Source organism: Cololabis saira, chromosome 4 (assembly GCF_033807715.1).
Source record: "Cololabis saira isolate AMF1-May2022 chromosome 4, fColSai1.1, whole genome shotgun sequence".
Classification (NCBI taxonomy): Eukaryota; Metazoa; Chordata; class Actinopteri; order Beloniformes; family Belonidae; genus Cololabis; species Cololabis saira.
Genome location: NC_084590.1, coordinates 16,025,714 through 16,031,753, shown reverse-complemented (window position 1 = coordinate 16,031,753; position 6,040 = coordinate 16,025,714).

Here is a 6,040-nt window from a genome sequence, read left to right as displayed (position 1 = left end):
GGTATTTAAAGGAACTGAGTGGAAAGAAATGAGTAAAAGGATATGAGGAGGGACTTTTCATAATCCAATGAAAAGCGAGAAAGATTTGACAAGCGTAAAGTTCTTGCATCACTTTGGTTCTACAAGTTCTACAAGTTTGCTGAGAGCAACACAGAGTGATGCAACATTAAGAAAACATTCATGAAAATATCCTCTTTTTTAAATTAGATGTAAAAATGACATTAAATAGCCACCTATGCCTATTTCTCCTTAACCTCAAATTTCTTATTAGGCTATGTGGTAGCCTGTGATTACAGCAGAAAACAAATTACCCTAATCAAGTCCCTGGTTGGCAAATGAGGCGAAACACTTTGGGCCCCCTAACTGCTCCTGGGGTGCCAGATAAATGGCAAACTAGGTTAACTAGTGATGGGCTAAAAGCAGATGATTCATGTCAGTGTGTTTCATGAGATATACTGACAAATAAAGATTCTCAATATTATGTCTTCTTGTCTGAGTCTTTGTGCCAGATTTTTTTTTTTTTTTTTACCTTGTCTGCACACATATTAATGGTTAATACCATGCTGGTAAGAACCTAAGGCATATATATATATATATATATATATATATATATATATATATATATATATATATATATATATATATATATATATATATATATATATATATATATATATATATACATATATATATATATGCATTGTTACTATATTACATACGCATACACATACATAGATATACACATACAAACCTGGTGGGGGTGACATCCGCTGCTAATCCAGGATGCGAGAACACACATGGAGGCGCACGTCAAGCACTGGAAATCTGAAAAAAGCAGAACAGACACGAAACAGGCACGGAACCGGCAGACACACGGCAACCGTCCCAAGTCTCGAGATCCAATCACAATCTGAGCTAAATTACCGCGATTAACTAACCCCAAAAACTACAGAGCAAGCATGCAGATAAAACGAGCCGATGTATATGTCTATATGTGTGTGTGTGTGTGTGTCTGTGTATGTATATGTCTGTGTGGCTATGTGTGTGTGTGCGTGTGTGTATATGTATGTGTGGCTATGTGTGTGTATGTGTGTGTCTTTATATATACTGTATGTCCGTGAGGCTGTCTGCGTGTGTGTGCGTGTATATGTATGTGTGTGTGTGTGTGTGTGTGTGTGTGTGTGTGTGTGTGTGTGTGTGTGTGTGTGTGTGTGTGTGTGTGTGTGTGTGTGTGTGTGTGTGTGTGTGTGTATGTCTGTGTGGCTATGTGTGGCTATGTGTGTGTGTATGTGTGTGTATGTGTGTGTATGTGTGGCTATGTGTGTGTGTGTGTGTGTGTGTGTGTGTGTGTGTGTATATCTGTGTGGCTATGTGTGCATATGTGTGTATGTATATGTCTGTGTGGCTATGTGTGTGTGTGTGTGTGTGTGTATGTATGTGTGGCTATGTGTGTGTGTGTGTGTGTGTGTGTGTGTGTATATATATATATGTCTTTGTGGCTGTGTGTGTGTGTGCGTGTATATATATGTGTGGCTATGTGTGTGTGTGTGTATGTGTGTATGTGTGTGTGTGTGTGTGTGTGTGTGTGTGTGTGTGTGTGTGTATATATCTGTGTGGCTATGTGTGCGTATGTGTGTATGTATATGTCTCTGTGGCTATGTGTGTGTGTATGTATATGTGGCAACCCCGCCACCCGCGAGGGGGGAGGCTGACAATGAAGAACCCGGAACCCAGGCCTCCAGCAACCCCACAGAGGGCGAGAAGAGGGCGGGAGGAAACCCACCGCCAGATTTATCTTCCAGGATGTCCAAGAAACATGCAATTCTTGTCACAATATTGTGCTGGAAAAATCAGCATTTTATATGTTGCTTCTGTAACCTTTAAAAATATCTTGCTATATTTTCTTAATATAGTAAATGTCCCCATTTAAAAAAGATTTTTGAATTTGTTTATGTAAAACTGAGGAAGAACGAGGTAAGTTTTTAGCTGAAGAGTGTAGGTTTTCAGTCTTGTTCGGAACAAGTTTGTTTAAATTATCATTCTGCTCCAAGAATTAAGTTCAAGGTAATAACGGTTCTGCTTCAGGGATATAATTACTGGGGTGGGTTTGTCCTTCAACAGGAGGAATGTCCTCCGGGCAAAAAACTCAAAAACAAGGCCTGCAGTTGGTTTCAAGAAAACCACCAGGTGTTTATTCTCTCCGACTTGAAAAGCAACCACATAACCCAAACAGGTTTCATGTGCAATGCTAACATACAACTAAATACAATGTTTGTCACAATGTTCTTATTTTATTTTTGTTATTCTTCCTTTTTTTAAATCCAAAAACAAAAACGACAAAAATGAGGTCACCTCAACCCCAATAGACACCATCCAGGTTCCCATGGATAAGGCCCTCAGGCATCACTGAACAGTAGACATCATCTTTACAGCTGAACTCATCTATTTTGCCTGGACCAAAGGTCTTGAAGTCGAGTGACGGGACACCAAGAAGTGAGAAAGAAGATATAACCACAGATCCATATTTTATTTACCTCAAGAACAATTAAACAGCTAAGCAAAATACAGCAAACAAATGGGACTAGTTTATTGTAAAGATATTTCCCACTAACTGGCTTTATCTGGATGTGGTTGCTCCTGCTTTGTACATACAGTATCAACTCTCTCTGTTGTTCCAAGCAGGTCTATGTATTTTCCCCACCTCTATGAATGAGTTTTCATATTAAACGGTTTCACCATGTGACAGTGCGCTCCCGGCGCCGCGTCGCTGTTTTTCCCCTCTCTGGCCCGTGTGCGCTGTTCTCGCTCTCTCTCTCTGGGGGGATGCAAACGTGGAGGGCACAAGTGAAAACAGTTAAAAACGAGTTTGCACTTGTGTCCTACAGTCCTGGGGCCTCATTTATAAAGCTTTCGTGTGCACAAAACAGGGCTTGAAAGATGCGCACGCCACCTTCTACGGGAGGGTTGGGATTTAAAAAAAGGTTGGGATTAAAAAAAAAAACCTAACGGGAAAATGTGCGTATCTTTACGCAAACTGATCCTAGCGCACGAACATTTTGAAGATATGGGGAGCTGGCGACGCAGACGGTGAGGTGGTGAAATGAAGCCAGATTTATGTCATACTTTTAATGTCATCACATATCAGACTTATAGTATAATAGCGCTGATCGTGTCCCTCTGTGTTTGAAGCACAGCGTCAGCCAGGACACGGCCACTTCCAGGTGCGCCATGTGCTTGGGACGCTCTGGTGCTGCTGGTGCTGCATGCCGCGGTGCCAGGACACGCCATGCCAGGACACGCCGTGCCAGGAACCTCTTCCCACCGCTTCACACTGGAGAGTGACTGAGGACAGAACAAATAAGTGCCGGGCCACTCTCCTCTTGGCCTCCACCTTCAGATCGCACCACTTCTTTTTTATTTCTGCACACAGATCTGTCCGCGGCACTCACGGCATTTAGCTAAGCAACGATGTGCTGCCACTCCCTCGTTTTTTGTTAGTGATGCCACTACTGTGACCACCAAATACTGCCGTTTTCCTGGCCTCCACCTCATCCACAACATCTCGATCTCGGTCTCCGTGAAATTTAGTGGCACGGTGGCCTGGCTCGACACATGACTCATTCATCCTGACGCGCAGCAGAAACAGACTGCAGGAAGCCACTGCGCATGATCATCAGGCTTATTCATATGCAAATACAGTCATCAAGTACTTTGCATTGACCATTCATGGTAAAAAGTGGGCGTATAGAGGGCGGGATATGAGGCAAATTCACGTGCGCAACCTTCCAGGTGGACTGTGATTTATAAAGAAAACATTGCGTGCAGATGTGCGTGCACACGGTTTTACAAATCAGGATTTTTTTGTGCGCACGCTATTTTCGGCTTTTGAGCGCACGTACACTTTTAGTATGAATCCTACGCACTCTTTTATACAGTAAATGAGGCCCCAGCTCCCATAAACTGTCCCTCTTCCCTGTTCTCCTTCCTGTAGTGCGTTTGATGGTGCAGACACTCAACGTGCACATCGACACACAAACACACGCACTCTGCCGTTTATTCCTTTGGTCAAACCAAGACATGTGGAGAACTTAAATGACTTGGGGGCCTGCTCCTACTCGCACAGGACTGGACTCTTCCATCCTTTTGTTCATGAGTATATATTTTGAGTTGTATGTTTTTGATTATTGGTGACAGATGGGTATTTTTGTTTTGCTGTTTTAGGTCATTGTTATTTGTTTAATTAGCATTTCCTGTGTTTGTTTGCTTAGAAAGCACACCCCTGTATATTAACTTTGGTTTGCAAAGGTGATTTAGAAATGGGACAGATTTGTGTTGAGAGAGAGGGAAGTTGAGCTGGAGTCTGACTGAACATTGAGATGCTGAAGTTCTTTGAAAGCTGTAAGTACTGTGACGACCCTCTTTACCTTCCTGCCTTGTGGCTGGTCTTCTCCCTTGCAGGTAGCAGTGGGAGGGGCTGAGGGTCATCAGAGAAGTGGTAGCACCTGTGCTCAACGAGCCTTTAAAAAGCTCTGGCTGCTCACTTCTCCCCTCTCTCTCATCCCTGATGCAGCATTTTGTTTGTGGTTTGGGTTTGCTTTAGTTTTACACCTTACACACATACACCCACATTGTTTCCCCCATGCACTCACTTACACCACTGATCTACTGACTACACACACCATACTTAATTAAGGTTCTTCTTTTAGGTTTATTATTTGGTATTATTTAATAAAAAAATTTTTTGATTGGCTTTCCTTGTGTTGCGTCTCCCTCTTTGTCATGGCCGTGCGGCCCGGTTCGTGACAGTACTTATTAGGGCCTTCGCACTTACAGTGCGAAGGCCCTATTGTATCTGTAGGATTTTTTTTTCTTTCTTTTTCTGAAGAAATGAAGGCCTTTTTCCCCCTTAAACGTACCCCAAAAGTCATCAAATTTTTCACGCAAGCCAGGCCTGGTGAAAAATGTGATATTTAATGGTTTGCATTAATGGGTGTGGCCTAATGGCTCAACAGCGCCCCCTAGAAAAATTTGTGCCTCAAGCCCCACAATACGGTTTGACGTACATGCACAAAAATCGGTACACACCTGTATCATGTCACAACTTAAAGAAAAGTCTCTTGGCGCCATGGCCAAAACCGAAAAGGAAGTCGGCCATTTTGAATTAATCGTGTCATTTTGGCGCAATTTATGCCATTCCTTCGGCAGTTAATACGGCCCGAAACGTAACCTGCACCCAGGTGTGTTATACATCAAAATGTGCGTCTCTATCCTGCGACGACGCGCATTACTTTTCTCAGTCAAAAGCGTTACCGTGGCAACGCTAGAAAAAAAAAGCGCACCCCCCCCTCATCTGATTGGTCCATATTTGATAGTTCCCCAAAAGTCACCAAATTTTGCATGCAAGCCAGGCCTGGCGATAAATTTGATATTTCACGGTTGGCATTAATCGGTGTTGCCTAATGGCTCAACAGCGCCCCCTAGAAAACTTGGTGCCTCAAGCCCCACAATACGGTTTGACGTACATGCACGAAAATCGGCATTACTTTTCTCAGTCAAAAGCGTTACCGTGGCGACGATAGATGTCAAAAAGCGCGGCCCCACTTCATCTGTTTGGTCCATATTTGATAGTTCCTACTTTCTGCCATAACTTTTGAATGGTTTGATATAAAGACTCATGGGTGGTGTGATCTGAGTTGGTATTGAGTACTTGACCTTCATTGGCATGAATAAGCCCCGCCCCTTCTTCTGATTGGTCAATATTTGATAGTTCCTACTTTCTGCCACGACTTTTCAATGATTTGACATAAAGAGTCATAGGTGGTGTCATCGGACTCGGTTTTGAGTCCTTGAACATAATTGGTGTAAATTGGCCCCGCCTCTTCTTCTGATCGGTCAATATTTGATAGTTCCTACTTTCTGCCACGACTTTTCAATGATTTGACATAAAGAGTCATAGGTGGTGTCATCGGACTCGGTTTTGAGTCCTTGAACATAATTGGTGTAAATTGGCCCCGCCTCTTCTTCTGATCGGTCAATATTT